This window comes from Rattus norvegicus, chromosome 8 (assembly GCF_021556685.1).
Source record: "Rattus norvegicus strain SHRSP/BbbUtx chromosome 8, alternate assembly SHRSP_T2T, whole genome shotgun sequence".
Taxonomy (NCBI): Eukaryota; Metazoa; Chordata; class Mammalia; order Rodentia; family Muridae; genus Rattus; species Rattus norvegicus.
The window spans coordinates 81,209,902-81,236,876 of record NC_141541.1 but is presented as its reverse complement, the minus strand read 5'-3'; the positions used below and the strand labels follow the sequence as shown (position 1 = coordinate 81,236,876).

The window sequence follows — 26,975 nt, the reverse complement described above, 5'->3', positions numbered from 1 at the left end:
AGTCAACTTGTAGTAGTTCTCACTTTATACATGAGCAGACTAAGACTCAGAGAGATGAAATGAATTTCTGGATGTCATCCAGTCTGTGCAACCAGGGTTTGAATTCGGGTCTGATTCCAAGCCTCAGACAGAGCCTTCTTCCCTGTGATCTGAAGTCTGGTGCATCAGATTACATTATAGATGGTTGTGAGCCACCATGTGGTTGCTGGGAATTGAACTCAGGACTTCTGGAGAGCAGTCAGTGCTCTGAACCACTGAGCCATCTCTCCAGCCCAGCTCATGCTTTTTTTAATCCCAGGACTTGGGAGACAGAGACTGAGTTTGAGGCCAGAATAGTCTAGACCTAGACCTGGGTCCTGTGTGCCCTCCAGCTACCATCCTGCCCCCTCTTCCTTTCCCTGGTTCGAGACCACCCAGGATTGTATACTGAAATCCTGAGAGAGAGAGAGAGAGAGAGAGAGAGAGAGAGAGAGAGAGAGAGATAGGAGAGTAATGGAAAGAACATATGACACTGACAGCTGGCCCCCACATACAAATGTGCACACACAGAGACACATGTGCACACACTCAAACATGAACACACACACACATACCACACACCAATTAATGATTTTAAGATTAAACAATGGTGATGTCAATACTCATGCTTTTATAGTACTTATACTTCATTTCTGCAAGACACTTAAGTCTTTCAAGGTACTTGAGGCCTGGCCTGAGGTTTAGTATCTACTGCCATCCTAAGATTACTGAAAGTGAGGCTTAAAAAGCTCAGCGAGGGGTTGGGGATTTGGCTCAGTGGTAGAGCGCTTACCTAGGAAGCGCAAGGTCCTGGGTTCGGTCCCCAGGCCCAGAAAAAAAAAAAAAAGAAAGAAAAGAAAAAAATTAAAAAAAAAAACAAAACTCAGCGAATTCTCTAGAATTTACCAACTGGCTTAGGAGCAATGGCTAGGCTTCTGGTTCCATTCTTTCCCCTCCACCCATAAGTATCTTCTTCACCAAGGATCTACTGGAACAGCAAGGACTCAATGATATCACCAGGAAGGCCAAGGAGAGAAGGAAGTGAGGGAAGGTCCCTCAGAGGCCACACTGGGTCACTATGATAAAGTCTCAGTAGACACGTGAGTCCACACAGGACAGGATTGTGGATCAGAGGGAATGAGTTGGTAACAGGCAGATCAAACGCTCAAGCAATGTCAAGGAGGATGAAAATGAAGAAATAATGCCAGCGCTTTGGAAATGAGCAGTCTACTCAGCCTATGACCTCTTGAAGGTTTCAAGAGAGCAGGGAAGGAAACAGGCGTGCAGGGGGCGGGGCTGAGGAAGTGGGAGAGTGAGTGGCTCCATTTTTCATTCAGAAAGTTTGGCAGGGAAAAGGAAGAGAGAACAGTTTGGTAGCTGGAGGGCACAGCAGGACCCAGCAAAGGTTTTTCCAAGGACGGGAGGTGGGGGTGGGGGCCCGTGTGTGTCTGGAATACATCGGATTTCAAGGCTAGCCTCCGTTTCCAGATGTGCAGTAGTCAGTGATGAATTCAACGTCTCCATCTGTCAGCACAGCCAGAATCTCTGTCACAAAGATTTTCATGTTTATCAGCACATGGTACTAATTCTGTTTGCATTGTCTTGGACGGTGTATTGCCCGACATTTGTCAGAGAAGTCCCTAATTAGATTCAAATGCATCCTAGCACACGGCCACATTGAGTGCATAGGGATGGAGAGCTTGGATTTGAAGGTATAAGGACCGAGGGGAAACAACGTGTGGACAGTTACCGTGCCCCAAGTCCAGTTTGGTCATCAGGAGCCCAGGGGTGAGGCCTTCTGCAGCATGTTGTCAGTGGAAGGAAATGAACTCAGCCCAACGCCCCGAACAACGGAGTGCTCACTGCACCGCTGTACAAACTGCTGTAGCCATCCATGGTGCAGCCCTGAGAACGATGCTTCTACTCTTTGCCCTTAAAGTATGAAAATGGAGGCTTGCCTTATTTCACATGCTTCCTTTCCATATGGGGAGTGTGCAGTCTCTTCCTACCAGAACTTTCTTTAGGCCAGGGAGCACTGGTGTAGAGTGGGCTACACCCCATACCAGAGCAGGCCCCTCCCCCACTCATTCCTCCATTATCAGGTCAGTCTGTGTGTGGGAAAAAAAGATCTGAGCTTTTTGCAAACAGATCTGGGGTGGGGGTTGGGGAGGAAGAAGAGAGAAGGACAGACACCAAATGAAACTCTTTGATCTAAAAAAAAAAATTCTTCAATGTGCCGATACACACACACACACACACACACACACACACACACACACACACAATTTGGTTTCTCTCTAGCATGAGCCTTCCTTTTTGAGGCCAAAGAGACAGACAAGAACATTGACGTAGAGGTTTGCTTTTGTAGATGTTAAAAATGGTGAAATCTGATGGGACTATCTAGCTCTTCTCTCAGCCCATAAAGGTACACAGGATAAGCTCCTGAATTATTATCTGGAATTAGGTAGATTATAGGTCCCTTTCACATATATTCTTTGCGCACACATCCCTTAGCCTCTAGAAAAGCTACCCCCTTGGGGAGAAGCAGGGCTGGAGAAAAGGCAGACTGCCCCAGAAACCTGACAAACAGAAACAAATATCCAGACCCACTGTGATGTTCTTTCAAGTTTTCTCAGCTCTTCACAAATACCCACTCCCCTTTGATCAGTTTCTTCTGAAGATTTGGGGGGAAAGATGCAACTGGCTTCCTGCTGCTCTGGCCCATTTTATCTCATTAGACCCTCTGCTCCTCGGGAGAAGGCCACTTGGCCAGGGGAACCCATATCTCCCTCCAGGAATGTGCTCCCTACAGTACGGCTGTCACGGAAGACTGATGGCCTCCCTGGAGTGTGAAGATACACAGGTTTCTTCTGTCGACAGAGCTTGTTCCCAGTGCCACCCATCCACTCCTGCTCTGGAAGGACCCTCCCTGCATTAAACCCCCTCTCCCCCATATTGCTGCCCAGGGTCCCTTTCCGGGCTCTCTTGTAATTGTCGTCCTAGCATCCCAGAGGCAGTTAATGCAGTACAGGCTCTTAAAAGGGCGCAGCGACAAGCTGGTTCAACAATGGCCGCGCTAACAGAGAGAAGCACTCTGTCATTCTCTAAGGTTACAATGGCCACAGATGTCAGGATCTGCCACCACAACTGCATACACACAGAACACATAGACACACACACAGAGACAGACACACGCACACTCGGACACACATGCATGCACTCATGCACACCCATCTTGCCAAGGCCTCCCACCACATCTGACTTCCTCGTCTCGCACCGGGCACTCATGGTCTTCCTCACTCACAGAGGAGCACCTACTGGATTTATTTGCTCCTGAGATTCAGTGGTGGACTTGGGTGTGGGGAGATAGTGATGATCCGGAAAGGCTCAAAAGATCTCGACTATACCACTGTCACAGAGGCTCAGTGCAGACACAGTTATGGGAGGTAACATGGACTGACCTGAGAAGGAGCCAGCCTCCTGATCTCAAAAGCTCTTTTTTTTCCCCAGCGCAGAGTTGATGTTTTCTTAGGGCAATGACAATTTCCTATTAGTGGGACACGAAGCCTGGCTTTGGTTTTGCAATAAAGGTCTTCACACAGACCTAAGAAGAAGACAGCAGCTACACAGGCAAACCTCCCCGGAGGGGCAGCAAATGCAGAGCAAAGCAGAGGCAGGAATTTTAAACTGATAACCTCAGAATAGCCAATTGGGTTGATAATCCCCCCTGGCGGCAGGTGACAAAGGCTTCTTGATGCCTTGCAGACAGGGCTCCCCTGCAGGGCCCCTAATGGTCAGCAGTACATTCCCTAGTGTCCCTGTGACCGTAATACCGCTCTAGGGAAAACCTCTTAGGCTCTTCAGGCTCTCTTCTGGTGTCAACAACCCTGGGGACAGTGAAGGGGGTGGGGGTGGGGCTAAGGAAGGACTGGAAAGACTTCGCCTCTAGCGCAGGGAAGTGCTCTGTAGGGAGGAGGAAGGATGACCCGGGAAGGGCAGATTCTGACCCCACCCTTGGTTTCAGAGCAAATGGGTGACCCTAAAGAAGGCAAAGAAAGGTTGGTCCTCCCAGCTCACAAGAACTCTAGAGGCCCGGCATCCTCTTCATTGGGCCTTGTAGAAAGGGACTGACTTCCAAGTGAGGCCCATCAAGGGAGGAGAGACTTGGACTTTACCCCTAAGCAAATGCTGAAGGGAGTGAAAGCCGACCCACACCCACTTCTGCATTCCTTTCTTCTCTCCCTCCAGCTCTTGGACTGAGGTGTGTGTGTGTGTGTGTGTGTGTGTGTGTGTGTGTGTGTGTGTGTGTGTTTCCCTGGCTTCAGCTGGGTTTCCTGAGACAATTACGTGGAGTTCCTCCCTGCCCTCTGTTTTCTTCTTTGACTAGCTAAGCTCTTCCAGAGCGCTCTGTCTGCGTCCACAGGGTTCTTGAGGAGAAGGTGATAGGATGAACTGTTTGGTACACAGTGGGGATGCTGTGGATGCTGAATGAACAATTATGATAAGTAATATGAGGAATAAATGGCTCACTCCCTGGACCACTCTCCAGAGCATTCTGCAATGTTCTAGAATGCTTTCAACCTCTTCAGTTAACATTATGAGAGATACTAAGAGGTCTTTTAAAAAAAAAAAAGACCTCTTTGCTGGGCAGTGGTGATGCACGCCTTTAATCCCACCTGGGGGGGGGGGCACAGGAGGTGGATCTCTATTCATTAAAGGCCAACCATGTCTGCAGAAAACCCCTCAGCTCTTCAGTGTGTGCGCATGCGTACGTGCGCACAAGTGCCGTGGTGCACATGAGGAGGTCAGAGGTCAACCTCAAGTGTCAGTGCTCACCTTCCACCTCCTTACAGACAAGATCTCCTGTTCGCTGCTGCATCCCTCAGGCTAGCTGGCCGGCCCGTGAGGATTCTCCTGTCTCTGCCTTTATGCTGGGCTTATAGCTTTGTCCTGCTGGATTTGGCTTTACTCAGTTTCTGGGGATTTGAACTTAGGTCCTCACACTTGCATGGCAAACACTTTACCCACTGAGCCATCCCCCTACCCCCAACATGGGGAGGTCGTAAGTTACCTGGTATCTAGTAGAGGACAGGAGAATGAAAGCAACATTTGGAATCTGGCTGTGTACCAGGACATACCTTGTACTCCTCCTTTTGGTCTTTGTGTTTGAAACAGGGTCTCCTGTAAGCCCGGGCGGCCTCGAACTCATGATGTAGCTGAGGATGGCCTTGAGCACTCAATTCTCCTGATTCTGCTTCCCTAATGCTGGGATTACAGCCATGTAAAGGCATCCTCAGGATTTGTTTGTTTTTAAGATTGAAAATTTTTCTGTATGTGTCTACACACATACTCACGCACGCACATGCACGCACGCATGCATGTGCATGAGTGCCCATGGGGCCCAGAAGAAGGCATCAATCCCTCTGAAGCCTGAGTTACTTGTGGTTGTGGTTTGAGTCACTGTGGGAACTTAGCTCGGGTCCTCTGGGAGAACAGACTTTGAGCCATCACTCCAGCCTCATGATGTCCACTGTTTTGTGAAGCAAGGTTAGCAGAATTGAACCCACAGCTTATTGAGGACAAGGTAAGCGCTCTGCCGACTGAGTTATATTCCTAGCCTCTCAGTGACATTCTTGATGTGGGGAATTCTTTTTATTTTTTTATTTTTTACTCCTGGCTGTTCAGGAACACTGCAGAACAGGCGGGCCTCAAACTCAGAATCATGCCTGTCTGTCTTCTAAGGGCTGGGATTAAAGATCTGTGCCACCATAGCCTGGCTGATGTGGGGTGTTTTTAAAAAAGAATGTATTTATTTTATGTATGTGAGTACACTGTAGCTGTCTTCAGACACACCAGAAGAGGGCATCAGATCCCATTACAGATGTTTGTGAGCCACCATGTGGTTGCTGGGATTTGAACTCAGGACCTCTGGAAGAGCAGTCAGTGCTCTTAACCGCTGAGCCATCTCTCCAGCCCCCAATAGGGTGTTTTTAACATGTTTACATTAATACACTGAATCACAAGTGTGGGCTACACTGTAAACAAGGTGAATTTTTAAAGGTATGCATATATAGACTGTCTTTAACTGTACTGGCTGGTTCTGTGTGTCAGCTTGACACAAGCTGGAGCTGTCACAGAGAAAGGAGCCTCAGATGAAGAAATGCCTCCACGAGACCCAGCTGTAAGGCATTTTCTTTTCTTTTTTTTAAATATGGAAGCTTCAGGAATTTGCGTGTCATCCTTGAGCAGGGGCCATGCATCTTCTCTGTATCGTTCCAATTTTAGTATATGTGCTGCCGAAGCAAGCACAGGCATTTTCTCAGTTAGTGATCAAGGAGGCTCCGAGGGCCCAGCCCTCTGTGGGTGGTGCCGTCCCTGGGCTGGTGGTCTTGGGTTCTATAAGAGAGCAAGCTGAGCAAGCCAGGGGAAGGTAGCCAGTCAGTAACATCCCTCCACGGCCTCTGCATCAGCTCCTGCTTCCTGACCTGCTTGAGTTCCTGTCCTGACTTCCTTTGGTGATGAACAGCGATGTGGAAGTGTGAACTGAACTTTCGTCCCCAACCTGCTTCTTGGTCATGATGTGTGTGCAGGAATAGAAACCCCAACTCTGACACTAACTTACATGTTATGATGATTTGACTTAAAATAATTTTTGTGTGTGTATATGATGAGTATACATGCATGTAAACCTTCAGATGTTGGTTCTTTCCTCCCTCCACTGCAGGTTCTGGGGACTGACCTTGGGGGTTGTCACACTTGAGCCACAAGTACTTGTACCACTGAGCCACCTCAAAGGATTTTTTTTTTCTGACTTCTTCATGATTCGAAAGGATATGTACTCAGTGTAAAGAATACTCCAGATCTGTGACTTTCGATCCTTCCCAGGCTACACTGTACACACTCCCGAGTGGCTAAGAGCTGTCAGAGAGCTGTAGTTCTATGAGCCATGGCCTGCTGAAGGGGATCAAGCAATGGCTGCCATGAAGCATCCTGAGCCATGACGCTGGTAGGTGTCTCCAGTGCACTCTTGAATTATGGGTAATGTGTTCAGCTTAGGATGAGTTGCCTAGGTCCAGAGCATCAGTGTAAGCGAGGACGGCATGTGTCTTTGTCCATTTGTCTTACTATAACAAAGCACTTAGACCAAGTGACTTGTAGTGAGCAGGAGTTAATTTTCTCATGGCTCTGTAGTCTGAGAATTGCAAGAACGACATCTTAATTTAGTGAGTTCCAGGACTACATATCGAGACCCTGTCTCCATAAAAACCAAAACCAAAACCAAAACCAAACCAACCAAACAAACAAACACGAAATGAAATAAAAGGGTCAGACCAAGATTTGAGGGGGCTTCGCTTGGAGCGCACTTGACTCAGAGATGTTTGAGATTAAAGGTCACACCACACCCTTTCTAAGCCCACACTCCGTAAAGACGAAACCAAGTTCAGCTCGAGCGCCAAGATTATGAAGCCCAAGGCCAAGAAGCGGGACGAGTCAGAGTCTGACTTCTCTCAGGTGCTGCTCGAGCTGCAGATGAACTCAGATCTCAAGGCGCAGCTGCGGGAATTCAACATCGCCGCGGCAAAGGAACTCGAAGTCGGTGGTGGTCGGAAAGCCATCATAATTTTTGTACCAGTTCCTCAGCTGAAATCTTTCCAGAAAATCCAAGTCCAGCTAGTTCATGAATCGGAGAAAAAGTCTGTGGGAAGCACGTGGTCTTTATTGCTCAGAGGAGGATTCTGCCCAAGCCGACCCGGAAAAGCCATTCAAACAATAAGCAAAACGGCCCAGAAGCTGCACCCTGACCGCAGTGCACCACGCCATCCTGCAGGACTTGGTCTTCCCAAGTGAAATCGTGGGTCAGAGGATCCGTGTGAAACTGGATGGCAGCCGGCTCATAGAAGTTCACTTGGACAAAGCACAGCCGAACAACGTGGAGCAGAAGGTCAAAACTTTTTCTGGTGTGTACAGGAAGCTCACAGGCAAGGCTGTCCCAGAGTTTCAGTTGTAAAGAAAATGACTGAGTAAAGTGTCATTCATAGTAAAAATAAGTAAGGTCACAGCACGTTGCTGCTGGAACCAGTGAGAAATCTGCCACAGACAAGCCTGGAACAGACCCTAAACACACAGGACTAGAAATGTGTACAGCGATCTTGGTTATTTTCCTTCGGGGAACGGTGTGAGTGGAGTCTGCTGGCTACCAGAGCGCAGAGGGGACCAGCAGCAGCAGACTTATCCTCGACAAGCATGTCCGGCTTCAGATCTGCCATGAAGAGCCAGGAGGTGGCAGGGTGCAGGCTGCTCTGGTCTCATCCTGAGCCCAGCTGTGGGCACACTGCTTGGACGAGCTTCTCGTTCCTAAGATTTGACATCTGTTCGCTAACATTCTGGTGGTATTTTCTGTGACAAAGCGATACATGGCATTTTGACATTTAGAAGAATATCAGAAAGAAGAATATCACAAAGGCTGGGGAGCTGGCTTAGTGGATAAAGTGCTTGCTGCACAAACGTGAGGACCGAGGTTCAGATTCCCATCTTCATACAAAGCAGACACAGGGTGCACACTTGTACTTCCAGTGCTGGTAAGAGAAAGCAAAGGATCCTCAGGGTGTGCCCACCAGCTAACCTAGGCAATCAGTGAGCTGTAGGCTCACCGAAGGACTTGAGAGGCAAGGGAGGGAGTCAGAGAGACAGTCCAGCAGGTAAGCGCACCAGTGGCCCTTGCAGAGGACCTGGGTTGGGTCCCCAGAACCTACATGGCAGCTCGCAGCAGACTAACTCCAGTCCCAGGAGATCTGATGTCCTCTTCTGAAAGCATGTCACACACGGACATTTAGACAAATGCAGGCAAATCATTCATGCACACAAAAATGACACAATAATAATTAATAATAAAAAGGAAATTGAGGGAGGTACCCAACATTTACCTCTGCCCTTCATACCTTCTCTCTCTCTCTCCCTCTCTCTCTCTCCCTCTCTCTCTCTCTGTATTAATTTATTTTCTGTAATTAATTTGCTGTGATAACAAACTGACTAAGAACAACTCAGGGAGGAAAGGAATGATTTCATCGTACAACTTCCAGGTCATCGTCTGACACTGAGGGAAATCAGGGCAGGAGCTGAAGCAAAGGCCATGGAGAAACACGGCTCACTGGTTTGCTCTTCACGGCTGCCTCAGTTCACCTTTTTATACAACCCACGGCCACCTACCCCTACCCAGGGATGGTACCACTCACAGTAGGCTGGGCTCTTGAATGTCAATCATTAACCAAGAAACACCCCCCATACACACACACACACACACACACACTTGCCTATGGGACAATCTTGTGGAGGCTTTCTCAGTTAAGAGTCCTTCTTCCTAGATGATCTTAGCATGTGTCAAGCTAACAAAAAAACTAACCAAGGCACATGAGAAGCAAATATTTGGAAGTGCACTTGGTTCGTCTTACTCTGGGACAGCAGATGCCAGATTAGAGAGACCATGTGGCCGCTGGCCATAAGATGCTGCTGTGTGATCCTCGTTCTCTCAAAGCCCAAGATGAGGTCCAACTGCCATCGTCCTTCTGCATACAAGCCCAAGCAGAGGCCAAGCTTGACCTGGTATTGGGCTTCTGTAGAAATGAGTCTCCATGTCTGGTTTAGTCAGGGATCCCTTGCTAAGCCTCCTGCTCCCTGGCCATCTACAAGCCCAGTCAAGCTAGGAGATACCAGAACCACGTGGTGGCTGGTGACCAGGCATCCCCTGTGGGTATCTCACTGTGGAGAAGGTGACAGGTAGTATCAAAGCAGAGAGTGAGAGTAAACTGGGGCTAAGTAATGAGACCAAAGAAGCATCAGAAGCTCAGGCCACTTCAGTGTCGGTTCCAGGAAGCATCGCTGGCCCCAGCACTGGATGTCCCATTTTGCACAGGGACAGGACAGCGATGAGCACCACTGTTTATCTCTCAACTGTGTAACCTCCTTAGACAGTATCCTGCACACAGAAGCTGCGTAATGACCGATTCATGACTTCGCTTGACCAGTGCCAAGATTTAGATTTGGAGGGACTTGTCACAGAGACCATGAGGACTGAAAGAGAAGGTCTGATGAAGTAGTGAGCTTCTGTCCTCGGTCATGGCTGTTTCAATCCACCTGGGCTTTAAGAGGGTGGCATTCACAGTGTCCTGTGTGTGATCCAATGATGCTAGTGTGTATGCTGCAAACCAGACAGACACATGAAAACAATCCAGAAGTTTCCTTCCCTTCTCTACATCCCCTTTGCTCCCTCCTTTCCTTTCTTTTTTTTTTTTTTTCCCGGAGCTGGGGACCGAACCCAGGGCCTTGCACTTGCTAGGCAAGTGCTCTACCACTGAGCTAAATCCCCAACTCCTTTCCTTTCTTGTCAAAGTCTCACTCTGTAACCTAGGCTGGCTTTAGATGATTCTGCCTCAGCTTCCAAAGTGCTGAGACTACAGGTATACACAACCATGCCCTGCTGGGCTACCTGATTCTTTTAAAGTCTTTATTATTTATGTACATGAATGTTTTACCAGCATGGATGTCTGTGCACCACATGTGTGCAGTGCCCACAGGAGCCAGAAGAGGGCATCATATCCCCTAGGATTAAAGTTACAAATGGCTATGAACTGCCATGTGGGCGCTGGGGTTTAAGCTCAGGTCCCACGGAGGAGCAGCCAGTGCTTACCGGCTAAGTGATCTCTCCAGCCCTCCCTACCTGCTTCTTGATGCCATCTCTCATTACTGTGACCTCAGGATTTGGCCTGTGCTACAATACGTAGCTGCTATTCAATGAATATTATTTTACTAGGAGTTTGTTCTTTGTATGTTGCACACAGTGGTTTTATTTCTGAGGGTTTTTCCTTCTGTCTTTGAGTGACTAATGTTTCGTTGTAATGACCCATGGGACTGGCTGTCCCAGGAAGACCGTAAGCAAGGTCTTTGTAATCAGGGCCACCCACTGTCCTAACCCTGCCTGCAGTACCCAGGCTAGCACACTGTAGGACTTTTCTAAGCATACTGGGAATGAGAGCGCCTGTCCTAAAACTCCCATTAGCAGATTCTCCATGGTTACCCAGGTCAGCCCGTCTTCAGTCCTAAGTTCTTGCAGCTGGCCCAGTATGTGGCCCTGCCCCAGAGCCATATAGCTCCAGCTATGGAGGGGGACAGGAGGAGGACCCAGGCCCGGCTCTCGTCCTCAGTGTGTGTGCACATATACATGGTCAGTAGCACAGACGCAGGTATAAATAACCCTAACTTAAAACTCTATTCCAGAGTCGGGGGGGGGGGGGGGAGGGGGGGGACTGAGCAAACACATCAGAGGAAGGAGGATTGCTTCCAGCTGTGGAGACCAGGCAGGCCTCCAGGACACTCACTGTCTTCTGCCGCTCACGCTCATGCTCACCCCCATCGAGGAGGAGTGACCTCCCAAGACTTCAAAGGACTCTGAAACTAAGCTGATAACAGCAACTGGAGAGCCCCTCCCTGGCTATGCTCCTTGGAGTACTTTAGCATTTACTGTGTGTAGGAATTAGGATTTCTGTCGTCCCCCCTCCCCCCTCCCAGGGGTGTGTGTATGTGCGTGTGTGCGTGTGAGCATGTGTGTGTGTGTGTGTGTGCAGGTACACAAGCACTATTGTGCATATGTGGAGGTCAGAGGACTACACTGTATCAAAATTAGCTTTCCAGCTTGTTTTTCTTTTTTTTCTTTTCTTTTTTTTCTTTTTGGTTCTTTTTTTCGGAGCTGGGGACCGAACCCAGGGCCTTGCGCTTCCTAGGCAAGCGCTCTACCACTGAATTAAATCCCCAACCCCCCAGCTTGTTTTTCTTATTTGTTCTTCTCTGCTATGTACCCAAGGCTAGGCAGCCTGCAAGCGCCAGCCTTTCTTCTGTCTTGGTCTCCCATCATCCTCATAGGTGGTGCTCAGATTACAGCCACTGCTGCTACTGTGTCCAGCCTTTACCTAGGTTCAGGGGATCTAAACTCAGGTTGTAAAGCCTGACTCTGTATTTTTTATGGTTGAATACAATTCCGTTGTGTCTATGTATCAAATTTCCACTGTCTGGTTGATGGATACTGTGGCACAGTGTAGCAACAAGCGTGGGTGTTCTGGTGTCTCTGTGATGTGCTTAGCTTCCCTTGGGTGCTCTCTCAGCAGCCAGGGGCTGGTATTGTTGGATCACAGGGTAGTTCTTTCAGTCTTGTGAGGAAACGCCACACTGACTTCCAGAGTGGTCAAAGAGTTTTTACCATTTTACCTTTGTTTTTTTAGACTTATTTATTTATTTCATGTATGTGGGTACACGGTCGCTGTCGAACACACTAGAAGAGGGCATCAGATCCCATTACAGATGGTTGTGAGCCACCATGTGGTTGCTGGGAATTGAACTCACGACTTCTGGAAGAGCAGTCAGTGCTCCTAACCACTGAGCCATCTCTCCAGCCCCCATTTTACATTCTTATCTAAGGGTTCCCCTTTGCCCATATTCAGACAGAAATTTGTTATTTTCTTGGATTAAAGCATTTGAAATCTAAGGGTGCTGGAGAGATGGCTCAGTGGTCAAGAGCACTGGCTGCTCTTCCAGAAGTCGTGAGTTCAATTCCCAGCAACCACATGGTGGCTCATGACTATTCTTAATGGGATCTGATGCCCTCTTCTGCCTTGCAGGTGTACATGCAAATAAAGCACTCATATACATAAAATTAAAAAAAAAACTAAAAAAAAAAAGCAGTTGGTAGTTTAGGCAGTTTGGGTTTTTTTCTTCCTTTCTTTCTTTTAAATACCAGAAGAGGGCATTGAATTCTATTACAGATGGTTGTTACCCACCATGCACTTGCTGGGAATTGAACTTAGGACCTCTGGAAGAGCAGTCACTGCTTTTAACTGCTGAGCCATCTCTCCAGCCCCGTTTTGTTTTCCAAGACAGGGGGTTTCTTTGTGGAACAGAGCCCTGACTATCCTAGACTTGCCTTGTAGACCAGGCTGGCCTCAAACTATCAGAGATCTGCCTGTGTGTCACAGTGCCCAGATTTGGCAGGGTTTTGTTGTTTTTGTGATTATTTTATGAGTATGTTCACATGGCGGGCACTCTTGGGGTCCAGAAAGGGCATCACACACTTTTGGAGCTGTAGTTACGGGCGTTGGGGAGCTGCCTGGTGGTGAGCATAATTGAGCAGCAAGCATTCTCGCCTCAGTTTTGGTTTTACTCTGTAGCTTAGGCTGACCTGAATTTCCAGGGATCCTTCAGTCTCTCAGTCTAGAGTGTTAGGATTACAAGCCGGAGCCACAATGCCTGACACAACACCCTTTTAATTCCCATCTCTCTGAAGGCTAAGGATGGCTTTGTTTTCTTTTTATTTTGACCAGGCATAGCTCTTTTTTGATCTTTTAGATCATTTGCCTATTATTGATTGCATTTTGTTGTTTAATATTTGGAGGGTTTGTTTTGCTTTGCTTTTTAAACAAGATCTTTACATATAGCTGTGGCTGGCCTGGAACTCACGAAGTAGACCAGGTTCAAGCTCAAGAGATCTGCCTGCCCCTACCTCTTGTGTTTAAGGCTGTATAGATTAATTTTCCTGTTAATCTATCAGATGTTTAGTTGGCAAGGTTTTCTCCTGTTCTGTAAGTGCTCTTCCCTCTCTCTGTCCTTTCTGTTGCTACACAGAAACTTGTTTCCTGAAATCCCATTTGTCCATTCTGGAACTATTTTCTGAGCTTCTTTCCTTTTCAGAAAATTTCTTGTGTCTGCCTCCATCCTGAAGTGTCTTCCTCTAATGGCTTGAAGAGTTTCAGGTCTTACATTAAGGTGTTTTGTCCATCCTGAGTTCATTTCTTTTAGTAGGGTTTGTTTTGAAACAGGGCCTTGCTATATAGCTCTGGCTGTTCTGGAATCCACTATGCAGACAAGGCTGGCCTCAAACTCACTGAGATCTTCCTGTCTCTGCCTTCTGACTATGGGATTAAAGGTGTGAGCAACTATGCCCCAAATACAAGATTCATTTTTTATTTTATATATGTAAGTGTTTTCCTGCTTGTTCCCTAGCCTTGATGTAATGGCTCTTCCTGGTTGTCAACTTGATGATATCTGGAATGAACTAGAATCCAGAATTGGAGGGTTCACCCGTGATCTTGAGCCTGGAAGACACAAGTTTCTGACCTGGATCTTGGCATGGAGATCTTGAGGCAGAGTGACCATGAAAAGCTTAGGCCCAGGCAAGGTAGCACATGCCTTTAATCCCAGGAGACTAGGGCAAGGAGATCTCTGAGTTCAAAGTCAGCTGGGACAAAACAAGTCCCAGATCCAGTTGTGGTGGTACACACCTTTAATCTGGGCCACACCTTCTGCTTGACACCTAAATAAGGGCACTGGAAGAAGGAAGGTCCCCTCTTCCCCTGCTTGCATTTACTTGCCAGCACATCCATTGGAATCTACTTCTACAGAAGAGCAGCTGACACAACCAGCCTTGTGGGACTGAGCAACTACTAGGTTCTTGGACTTCCCATCCACAGCTGCCCATTGTTGGGGAGTTGGACTACGGACTGTAAATCATCATAATAGATCCCCTCAATATAGAAAGACATGCCATATGCTCTGTGACTCTAGAGAGCCCTGACTAACCTACATGTAGGTTGGTTCAAGTGCTTGATTTACAACTGAGCACTTGAGGTCTGCTCCTTTGGTTCTTAGTTTCTTCACGTTTTCTATCATGACAGGATACTTCAGATGATCATACAATTTCCTCTTTATTTTTTTAAAAGATGTATTTGCCTATTATGTATGCAGCATTTTGCCTGCATGTATGCCTGCAGGCTAGAAGAAGGAAGGCACCAGGTCTCATTACAGGTGGTTGTGAACCACCATGTGGTTGCTGGGAATTGAACTCAGGACCTCTGGAAGAGCAGTCAGTGCTCTTAACCACTGAGCCATCTCTCCAGCCCCTGATTATACGATTTTCATTGTGTTTTTCAAGATGAGATGTATTAGTGACTTCTGAGTTGCTATGTTAACCAAAGAAGCATCTTAAGGGAGGAAAGACTTATTTTGGCTCGTGGTTTTGAGAATGTAGTCCATTTGGACAGGGAAGGCCAGGTAGAATGCTCAGCAGTAGGAGCAGGTGGCAGACTCCTTGCATCAGAAGCCCACCAGTGGAGAAGAGTTTCTGCCGTTTTTGAGAAGTGGGAAGGACCTTACTGGAGTGGCTGTGGCCGTTGCAATGGCAGTGTTTGCAGTGGATCCCCAGGCACCCACGCTAGGATCTGAACCAATGATGTTGGGCTCACCTACATCTCCAGAGCCAGGCCAGTCCTTACCTAGATTTTTAATGGGGGATCTACCAGCTCCAGGGACTCCACAACTTTGATCAATTAGCGGCCCTTCAGTAGGAGCAATGGAAATGAGGTCACCTTTACTTGCAGGGGGCTCCCCACCACAGCCAGCTGTACCTGCTCATAGAGATAAAAGTGGGGCTCCACCTGCTAGAAGTATCTATGATGACATTTCCAGCCCAGGACTTGGATCAACACCTTTGCCTTCAAGAAGACAGGCAAGTATTTCCATGTTGCACAGTCCCCTTGTTGGAGTTACAACTGCTGTGACTGGGCAAAGCCTGCTCAGTCCAGCAAACAATGGTCAACTACGAAGGACGACACTATCTCCTGCCCAACTGGATCCCTTTTATACTCAAGGAGATTCTCTGACCTCAGAAGGTCACCTAGATGACACCTGGGTGACTGTGTTTGGGTTTCCAGAAGCATTTGCTTCTTATGTATTATTATAGTTTGCACAACATGGGAATATCTTAAAGCATGTGATGTCTAAACTGCAAGCCCGGAAAGCCTTAAGCAAAGATGGGAGGATATTTGGAGAAGCCATCATGACTGGTGTCAAGCCATGTATGGATAAAAATGTCATGGAAACAGTGACAGAGGAGTCTTGTCATCTCCATCTCTGGCCTTTACACCACCGATTAGGACCTTAGGCACTCCGACACAGCCTGGAAGCACTCCTAGGGTTTCTACCATGAGGCCTCTCACCACGGCATGCAAGGCCTCCACTAGTGACTATCAGGTTATTTCTGACAGAGAAAAAAAGGATGAGAGTCTTCTGTCCAGAGCGATGGAGTACATACACACTCGGTCGGTGGGACAGTGAGAGCTGGACTGAGCGTTAGCAGAGGACTGCCAGTTTCCTCAGGTTAGTTGTATAGCCATGCTGGCAGGGTTGGGGACCCATCTCGGATTCATCTTTACAAACCTTTGTTTAAGGAAACAGCCCATTTGTAGCTTGCACTTTAAAAGATGGCCGTGATACACCTGCAGAGAAGCCGTCCAGATGGTATTCTGTGCTCTGTGATACAGTGCATGCTTAGTGCCCTGTCCTTGGCGTCTGCCGCAGTAATTAAATGATTGAGCTTGAAGTGAGTCTCATTGGCTTTCATGGGAAGATGGATGAATTCCACAGAGCGACAGCTGCTTTACCAAGACACAGTGATCACGATTAGCAACTTGAATTATGGTCTTAATTTAGATAGTATTTAATATCTTCATATATGTCTTGTAGATTGTCATATTTTATGTTCTTTTTAAAAAACCATCTACCACTAATGTTTCCTAATAAACTTTGTCAATTTTTATGTGCTTAAAAAGAAGAACCCCACCAGTGATGTCCCTCTCCTGTCAGCAAAAGCCAATCTTCTAAAGGTTAGTTTCAGCTGCACCACAAGCTAAGTATTCAATATGATCCAGGGAGGATATTTCAGATTCAAACCATAAAGTGAGATAAAGGGAACCAGAGTATGGTTTGAAGCTAGAGAGGGAGAATTAAAAAACAAAATAAAACAACAGGAGGCTGGAGCTGGAGAGATGGCTCGGCAGCTAAGAGCACTCACTGCTTTTGTGGAGGACCTGGGTTTGGTTCCCAGCACCCAGGAAGGGCAGTTCACAACTATGTGTAACTCTAGCTCCAAGGGAACCAATGCCCTCCTCTGGCCTCTATGAGCAACTACGTGTCCATGGTGCACGTATACTCATGCAGGCACCAACACACCTACACACACATACAAATAATAAATGGATCTTTTAAAACGTCAGGGAAAGCAAGACAACTAAAAGTATAAAGAAAAGGTGTAGAGTGGCCAGGCGACACCAGCAATGCGCTGAACACGCCTCGCACCATCGGTACAGAGCGCGGATACAACAGTTCCTGTTAGTGGCGGGGAATCGGAGGTCACACAGAGAGCAGGCAGGAACAAATGTGACTCGGGAATTCCACACAGAAAGCACACGCTTGAGCAGTATACTGTGTGAAGGAAGGTGGCCAGAAGCCATCATCTTACTCTGTATTGCAGCCTCTGTCTTCACACTCAGCGTTGTCTGGACCTCACAGCATCGGTAGTGGGTAATGGGATATAGTTCAGGGGGCACCCATCTTCCCCAGAGGTGCTCTCAGTCCACTCGCAACAATGTTCTGGTGCAGACCTAAGGGACCAACTCTGCTACCATCTTCCTCACCGTGGAAGCTCATCTTTGAGAGCTCTGTTGCTTCCTTGGCTCAAAGCACCCATTTCCCGGTGCATCCCTCTAGGTGCAGCAGGTCACCCTCTTTTTACCACCCAAGGTGGGGCCTTCTGGACCTAACACAGTGCCCAGCGGATCCAATGTTATAGAACGCAGGGCAGTTTTGCATCACCTGTGCTGTACGGCATACAGAAAGAAGACAGTCTCCAATTTCAATGCTCTTTCTATCACGCACAGAGCAGTGTAACTCAGAAGGCATACTTTGCCCTCCAACTGTTCATAGCTAAGAAGTAGGTATTGGAGAAAACATTTGAAATGTAAATTAAAAAATATCCAATAAAAGAAAAATAAAGTAGGGTATCAAGTCGGATGTTGTGGCATGGCTGGAGCTGAGGAAATAGGGTGTCACATCCGTATCATATGCCACAGCATGGGTGGAGACAATGATTCATGTGTATCCCCTTCCCTTGCGTCTTCTAAAAGACTTATTTTTATTTTTACTTGTATATATGCCGCATGTGTGCATGTGCCCACAGAAGCTGGGAGAGGGCCCTCCGGAGCTGGAATTTCAGGTGGCTACAAGCCACTCAGTGTGAACTCTGGGCCCTCTCCAGCCCCCTCAGATATATTTCAATAAAATAATGTCTTATTCCCCAGCTCTTGGGACTGGCGTCCTTATCCTTCTCCAGCTCTGATGAAAAGTCTTAAACAGCCCCTTTCACTGTTCCGAAGTCCAACAAGTAACAACCATGTTACCATTTTTTTTTTTTTTTGGTTCTTTTTTTCGGAGCTGGGGACCGAACCCAGGGCCTTGCGCTTCCTAGGTAAGCGCTCTACCACTGAGCTAAATCCCCAGCCCCAACCATGTTTTATGGTGTTCCTTCACCAAAAGGAGATCAACATGCCTTTCAGTAACTCTTCTCTGTGCATGTGTGTTGTGTGCGTGTGTGTTGTGTGTGTGTGTGTGCACGCGAGTGCGCATGTGTGTTGTGTGAGCGCTCATACATGTGGAGGCCGCTCTCTTTCTCCCTGCTCCCACTTTATTTGTTGACGCAGGGTCTCTCACTGAACCTGGACCTAGGTGTTTGGACTCTACAAGTGTTTCTCAACCTCTGGGTCTCGACTCCTTTGTGGATCAAATGGCCCTTTCATAGGGGTTGCTTAAGACCGTCTGAAACACAGATATATACATTACAGTTCATAACAGTAGCAACAGTACAGTTATGAAATAGCAATGAAAAGGTATTGTATGATTGGGGGTCACCACAACACAAGGAACTATGAAAGGGTCACAGCATTAGGCAGGCAAGAACCGCTGAACCTGACTAATAGGCTGGTAAAACCCCAGGATCCTCTTGTCTCTGCCTCCCAGCCCAGCATTTGCACGGGTGCCAGGGATCCGGACTCAGATCCTCAAACTCAGGATGAGGTATTTCATCCACCGAGTCATCTCTTCAGACCCCAAACACATACATCTTAAAGGTTCTGCTGAGGCCACTACCAGAGAACAAAGTTATGACAGCCAAACAGTCAAAGGGCCAGAATCTGTCCACAGGATAATTTCCTAATATGCCCAGCATGACGACCTGGAAGTGCCCAGTGCTTACCTATGCCAAGGAAAGGCAGGACTCTTGAAGCAAGGGTCAAAGGTTACAATACAAACCTTTGTATTTTCTACTTGAATCTTAAAATTATTTACTTCAGTGGTTCTCAACCTTCATAATGCTGTGACACTTTCATACAGTTCTTCATGCTGTAGTGACTCCCACCTATAAAATTATTTCTTTACTACTGCTATGAACCAAAATGTAAAGATCTGACAGGGGTCGCGACCCACAGGTTGAGAACCTCTGAGTTACTTTTAAGAAAAAAGAGTTAGATGATTATTTACATCAGAACTATTTAATGAATCTACATTTCAGCCCTGGTCTCTTTCTCCCCTTCCCCTTTCCTGCCTTCAGCTCCCTTTCTGCTCCCCACTCCCTTCTCTCCCCTCTTCTCTCTTTCCTGTGTATGGGAGGGGTCACTTGTGTAGTTTCTCAGGAGTCATCCATCTTGTCTTTTGGACAGGATCTCTCACTGTCCTGGATCTCACTGAGTAGGCTGGTTGGGTAGTTAGTGAGCCTTGGGGTTCCCTCTCTTCTTAATTCCCCAGCACAGGGATTACAAATTTGTGCCACCATAAGGAGCTTGTTTAAAAAACATGGGATTTAACTTAGGTCCTTTACAGACTGAGCTATCTCCCAAGTACACGTACACACACACACACACACACACACACACACACACACACACACATACACAAATGCCCCCTTCCTTCCATTCTCTCTTCTCCCGCCTCGTCTTCTGTTTCTTTAACATGTGAGAAGAAACACATGTGAGAATTCTTTTGGGGATTTTCGATTCAAATTCACTTTATGTGTCCTGGACAGTCTTGGGGTAGTATCCAGGACATGGGCCTGCTGGCCTAACGTCTTTTTTTTTCCTGCCCTGATCACTCTCCACAGTACTGACCTGACTCACAGTAACCTGAGACAACCAGAGAACCACTTTTTTCTGGGCCTCTCTAACATAGCTGCTGCCAGAGATCTAAGGTTGCAAAATTGTATCTGCTCCCCTCCCCCAAGCAGCAATTAGGCAATTGACAAGCTCAGTTGCCATTTGTACCTTCTAAACAGCGTGCAAATGGCTGATGGTGGGTGCAATTCAACAACAGCACATGCTCATCCGCGGCTGGCTGTTAGGGCTTTCCAGAAGCCAGACGACAGTCCAAAGACCATGTTAATGTGCTCGGAGTAAGAAAAGGGATAGACGGTGCATGGTGTAGCCACCCCTTGGGAGCATGAGCAGCATTATTTTTAAGATTAATATGTTGGCAGCTGGTAAGTAGGTGAGTTTCCTGCAGCCTTTGAAAGCGGAGGGGATTGACTTACAAACGACCTCCCACACTTTTGCAGGAAACATGAGTCCGTGGCGCCACCTTCTGGCAGAAATGACCCCAAGGCGTGGCTGAGGAAAACAGACATTTTATTGGAGGCTCCAGAAGATTCTGAGCTGGGGGAAATCACAGGACTGGTTTTGATCTGGTCCAGTCTTCGCATTTCTTAGGAAAGCGAACGGAAGCCTGGAACAGGGAACAGTCAGGAGTCAGGGTAGAGCTGAGACAGAAACTCAGCGGACCAACCGATTGCTACCTGTTGATCTTTCGGCTGAGCCCAAGTGTAGCTCAAGTGTATCCTCACACCCTCCATGTGAAAAGTGAGGTCAGAGAGGCTCAAGAGATGACTAATTACATGTCCCAGTGGCCTTTCATACACACAAATGACACTTGAAACAGAAACCCAACCTAGGCTCCACAGTGTCTGGGAAAATACCACCACTCTATCCTGCTCATGTCTCCAAAGCACCTGAATGGACCCAGGCCCATTTCTTTGGAGAGAAGACCGCGGTGGGGGTCCCCGGAGAGCATGGAGTCCTAAGAAGGCAAGGGGCTTACGAGAAGCCAGTCTGTAAATAACATTCGCCAGACGCTCTGTGCTTCTTGAGTTTTTTCACAAATGCCAGACGAGGGTCTTATTTGGGAAGAGTAGATCCTATGTTATGGAACACAGATCCTATGTTATGGAACACAGTGGGGGAGACGCTTATTAAATATAATAGATTGGGCCGGTGAGACAGCTCAGTAAGGCTGCTTGACTCCTAGCATGATGACCTGAATTTGATCCTAATGAACCACAGACTTCTGAAAGTTGTCCTCTGCCCCTACACACATGCCATGGCACATGCCTGCACACACAGAGAGAAATAGGTACAATATACATATATGCATACATATTAGATGACCATGAAGGGGAACGCAGGCATCAATTCCCACACAACTCTCTCTCGCATACATGTAACATGCCTACCACTGCCTACATTATTCCAAATCCCTAATCCAGATTGATTAGCTCCCAAAATCTCACTGAGAGACTGCCCATCTTTTTTGGATTTGTTTGTTTGTTTTGTTGGTTTGTTTTGTTCTTCAGACAGGGTTTCTCTATGAAACAGCCCTGGAAATGACTCTGTAGACAAGGCTGGTCTCAAACTCACAGAGATCCGCCTGCTTCTGCCTCTCGAGTGCTGGGATTGAAAGTGTGCACCACCACCGCCTGGATAGGTTATCTATTTTTAGTTCCTATAATTAAAGTTATCCTTTTGGTGACTCAGTTTGTCATACAACTGCAGCCTCTGGTCCTAATAGGTCATTTCTTGGCCCTGTTTGTCTTCTACCGAGAGGCGGCCATGTTCCTCCTGCTCACCTTGGTTTCCTCCATATCTCCTTTCTGGAGGTTCTGTTCCCGCCATGCAGCCCCCATCCCTGGTCACAGGTACAACCTGCTGAGAAGGTCAGCTGAGAAGGACTTCACTCTTCCCTACCCAGGCACTGCCATGCTCAGCCCTGCCCTCCACCAGACAACAGTCTTACAGAGAGAGCCTCTGTACCTGACTGCCCCGATGGGCACACGGGCCTGGACTGTAAACATCTGCAGTTACTGGGAAACTCTGCACTGGTCACTTCAGATCTGCCCCACCTCCCATCTCATCCATAAACTAAGGGTGTGGGCCCATTTACCTCAGCGGTCCTCTGAGGCTCTGATGCAAGCACTCTTAGTTCTGAGCGCCTACACTGGCATCACTGAGGAGAGCAGAGGCATTTCCAGTCACCTCGGTGCCCTCATCTGCATGCCAAGCTTTTCCTTCCTGGAAATTTCATAATGGCTACAGATTACTATTTGGAGATTCTTTCTGGCTGAGTTGAAGAATCCTTTACATGACTTTTCTTTCCCATCTCCCCCTCTCAGTGCAGCCCAGGGCACTTCCTCACCTCAGACTTCTCTAGGCCTTGTGTTGGCATCTCTTTGTGCTGGTAATGCCTGCCCTGCACTGGGACAGCCTTGAGAAGAAACCATGGGGATTTTCTTTTACTGTTCATGTCTGTTAGGTGAGGTAGCTTGTGGAGCTCAAACGTCAACCTCGGCTGCAGTTCCTCAGGTGACAGCCATCTTTTGAGGTAAGGCTTCTGGGACTTGCAAAGTAAACTAGACCGTGTGGTCTGTGAGCCCCCAGAATCTGCTCATCTCTTCCTCCCCCAGCACTGGTTTACAAGTGTTACCATGATTGTTTTTTTAATGTGGGTTCTGGGGTTTGAACTCTGGTCCTTGTACTTGCAAAACTCTGAACCATCTCCTCAGGCCCCAGCCTAGGGGGTGTTTTGAACACTGAGAAAATGCTGTACACATCTAGATCAATGTCAAGATTATGACAGCCCCCTCTTTCCATATAGTCATTGTTTTGATGGTCAGGAGTAACCCATTATTTACTACAATTTAGAGCTAGAATATATGAGACACTGTTTTTCTCTAATTGCTCTCACATGACGAAGGTATACATTTATTTATGCAAACACTTCATTTATCACAAGAGAGGATGCATAAAAATTTTGAGCATACTTTTTTTTTCATAAGGGAAGATGCTCGGTAGCAAAGTAACAGTTGCCTACCTGTGTGTCCAGACCAAACAATTCCTGACTTTTCCTCTCAGCCTATAAAGAACAACAGACGGGTTGTGGCTGAACTCTGAGTCTAGGCTAGCATGTTCTGATGCTGAGACCCCAGAGTCCTGCGTGCCTGGTGCCTGGTAGGTTGTCCAAACAGCCACAGCACAAAAAAGGGCTTTGCTGCAGCTTCCACAGGGGAATAATCATAAGAGAGAAAGAAAAAAAATGCTTTAATTGCCTCGTGACTCTCCTTAGCTGTGAAATGAGGTGTCCTTTACAGCTGCCCCCCAGAGAGACTAAACACCCCGCCAGGACTATTTTGAATAGAGAGCCATAAAATGCCATCGGTTAACAAGAGGCAAATCTGTAATCTGGGCTATTTATAGCACTGGCCCCACAGGCACAAGGCCCAGAGAGCCTAACTGCCCGGCTGTCAGCAGCTGGCTTAGCCTGCAGCCGAGGGCCCAGCATCCAGCAGAAGCTTAGGTGGGAGGAAGCCTAGGACTGTGGGACTACAGTCAAACACACAGTGTGTTTAGGGGGTTAGGAGTTGGGTGGCCAGAGGCCAGAGCCTCCCCCAAGCTAAGCTATGAGGAAGGTGGCTGGGCTGACAGTGTTGTCACTACTTTTATCTCTTGTGCCCAACAAATGCTTGGAAGCTAGGATCTATACCATTGGAAAAATTTAAACATTAAATTTTTTTGTAGCTTTCTTCTGCAAAATTAAGCATCTGTAGAACTAGTACTGTGCAGGACGGCTGTGGCCAGGATCTTCACACCACCCTCCTCTCTCCTCCACCCCTCCCTGCTTCCCTACCTCCTCCCTTCCTTCTTCCCTTCTGCTGTTTTGAGACAGGGTTTCACCATGTAGCCCTGGCTGGCTTAGGACTCACTGTGTCGATCACTTCACACCCGTGGTGACCCTTCTGGCTCCGGATGCTGGGGTTACACTTTTACAGACAGCACCTAAGCAGCACCCACAGGCCAGCTAGAAGGAACGAGCGAGCGAGTGTAACCAACAGAGAAACTCATCCCATGAAAACAAAGTCGGGAACAGAAGACTTAGAACCAGAGTCTGTGAACAGTGTCTCCAGAGGGCATCTTGTCCATAAACAAGACAGGATGCTGTAACATAGAGCTAGAAGATGGCTCGTGGATAAAGGAGCTCGTCATCAACGCTGACAACTGGGCTTAATCCTTGGATCTACAGAGTGGGAAGAGAAAACTTGTCCTCTGATCTTTACATGCACGCACGCGCGCGCACACACACACACACACACACACACACACACACACACACACAAGCACACGCAAACAGACATGCCCACAGACATCTTTTGAAAACATGAAAATTAAAAATTAAAAAAAAAAGGCTAGACATTGAAACAATTGCTGAGGGCCGGAGAGATGGCTCAGAGGTTAAGAGCACTGACTGCTCTTCCAGAGGACCTGAGTTCAATTACAGCAACCACATGGTGGGTCACAACCATTTGTGATGGGATCTGATGCCCTCTTCTGGTGTGTCTGAAAGATATCGACAGTGTACTCATACATAAAATAAATAAATCTTTTAAAAAATCCTGAAAAAATTCAATCAAAGAGAAAAGAAATCTCCCAGATGGTAAAATTAAAACAAAAACAAAAACAAAAACAAAAATCACATAAGCAGGTCTTGGTGGTACATGTCTTATAGAGGTGGCGATATAGAGAACTAATTGAGAAGGACAGAATGTTCCAGAAAGAACCACAAACAGGCAGGAGAGAAAACTAGGAAAGTCATCGTCGTCGTCTTCTTCTTCTTCTTCTTCTTCCTCTTCCTCTTCCTCTTCCTCTTCCTCTTCCTCTTCCTCTTCCTCCTCTTCTTCTTCTTCTTCTTCTTCTTCTTCTTCTTCTTCTTCTTCTTCTTCTTCTTCTTCTTCTTCTTCTTCTTCTTCTTCTTCTTCTTCTTCTTCTTCTTCTTCTTCTTCTTCTAAGATTTATCTTATGTATATGAGTCTGTAACTGTCTTCAGACACACCAGAGAGGGCATCAGATCCCATTACAGATGGTTGTGAGCCACCATGTGGTTGCTGGGAATTGAACTCATGACCTCTGGAAGAGCAGTCAGTGCTGAGTCATCTCTCCAGCCCCAGGAAAACGTTCTAAAGGTGAACAGCGCACGTCAATGAGCAACGTCATAGGTAACAAAATCTACTTGGGCTACACATGAGGTTTACTTGCTCTTCCAGTCCTTTCTCTGATTCCTTCAACGGGGGTCCCATTCTCACTTCAGTGGTTTGCTGCTGGCATTCGCCTATGTATTTGTTGTATTCTGGCTGTGTCTCTCAGGAGAGATCTATATCCGGTTCCTGCCGGCCTGCACTTCTTTGCTTCATCCATCTTATCTAGTTTGGTGGCTGTATATGTATGGGCCACATGTGGGGCAGGCTCTGAATGGGCATTCCTTCTTCCTCTGTTCTAAATTTTGTTATTAATGTTCTTAAGGGATGGGTGGTACTGGGCTTTGTATGTTTAGGTGGACAATTATATCTTATCAATTGGGTCAAAGGTTATTGTGTTGTGTGTTCTTTTTTTTTTTAAGATTTATTCATTTATTATATATAAGTACACTGTAGCTGTCTTCAGACACACCAGAAGAGGGCATCGGATCTCTTTACAGATGGTTGTGAGCCACCATGTGGTTGCTGGGAATTGAACTCAGGACCTCTGGAAGAGCAGTCGGGGCTCTTTTTTTTTTTTTTAAATTAACTTGAGTATTTCTTTCTTTTTTTTTTTTAAAGATTTATTTATTTAATGTATACAAGTACACTGTAGCTGTCTTCATACACACCAGACCTCATTACAGATGGTTGTGAGCCACCATGTGGTTACTGGGAATTGAACTCAGGACCTCTGGAAGAGCAGTCGGAGCTCTTAACCACTGAGCCATTTCTCCAGCCCGAGTATTTCTTATATACATTTCGAGTGTTATTCCCTTTCCCGGTCTCCGGGCAAACATCTTCCTCCCCCCTCCCCTTCCTTATGGGTGTTCCCCTCCCCACCCTCCCCCCATTGCCGCCCTCCCCCCAACAGTCTAGTTCACTGGGGGTTCAGTCTTAGCAGGACCCAGAGCTTCCCCTTCCACTGGTGCTCTTACTAGGATATTCATTGCTACCTATGAGGTCAGAGTCCACGGTCAGTCCATGTATAGTCTTTAGGTAGTGGCTTAGTCCCTGGAAGCTCTGGTTGGTTGGCATTGTTGTACATATGGGGTCTCAAGCCCCTTCAAGCTCTTCCAGTTCTTTCTCTGATTCCTTCAACGGGGGTCCTATTCTCAGTTCAGTGGTTTGCTGCTGGCATTCGCCTCTGTATTTGCTGTATTCTGGCTGTGTCTCTCAGGAGCGATCTACATCTGGCTCCTGTCGGTCTGCACTTCTTTGCTTCATCCATCTTGTCTATATGGGTGGCTGTATATGTATGGGCCACATGTGGGGCAGGCTCTGAATGGGTGTTCCTTCAGTCTCTCTTTTAATCTTTGCCTCTCTATTCCCTGCCAAGGGTATTCTTGTTCCCCTTTTAAAGGAGTGAAGCATTCACATTTTGATCATCCGTCTTGAGTTTCATTTGTTCTAGGCATCTAGGGTAATTCAAGCATTTGGGCTAATAGCCACTTATCAATGAGTGCATACCATGTATGTCTTTCTGTGATTGGGTTACCTCACTCAGGATGATATTTTCCAGTTCCAACCATTTGCCTACGAATTTCATAAAGTCATTGTTTTTGATAGCTGAGTAATATTCCATTGTGTAGATGTACCACATTTTCTGTATCCATTCCTCTGTTGAAGGGCATCTGGGTTCTTTCCAGCTTCTGGCTATTATAAATAAGGCTGCGATGAACATAGTGGAGCACGTGTCTTTTTT

The 26,975-nt window shown here is 47.1% G+C and overlaps 1 non-coding gene and 2 pseudogenes across 2 annotated transcripts; 2 read left to right on the top strand and 1 right to left on the bottom strand.

The window, feature by feature from the left end:
• Positions 1-6,223: 6,223 nt before the first annotated feature.
• LOC120094402 (U6 spliceosomal RNA) lies at positions 6,224-6,327 on the bottom strand. Its single transcript, XR_015628352.1, has one exon. It is a non-coding gene; the product is annotated as a U6 spliceosomal RNA (small nuclear RNA).
• A 688-nt stretch (positions 6,328-7,015) lies between these two features.
• Positions 7,016-12,233, top strand: Rps7-ps9 (ribosomal protein S7, pseudogene 9; annotated as a pseudogene). The gene is made up of 2 exons (XR_015627441.1): positions 7,016-7,024; positions 7,432-12,233. The product of XR_015627441.1 is annotated as a ribosomal protein S7, pseudogene 9 (transcript).
• A 2,733-nt stretch (positions 12,234-14,966) lies between these two features.
• On the top strand, positions 14,967-16,535 carry Nup35-ps1 (nucleoporin 35, pseudogene 1; annotated as a pseudogene).
• Positions 16,536-26,975: the final 10,440 nt, after the last annotated feature.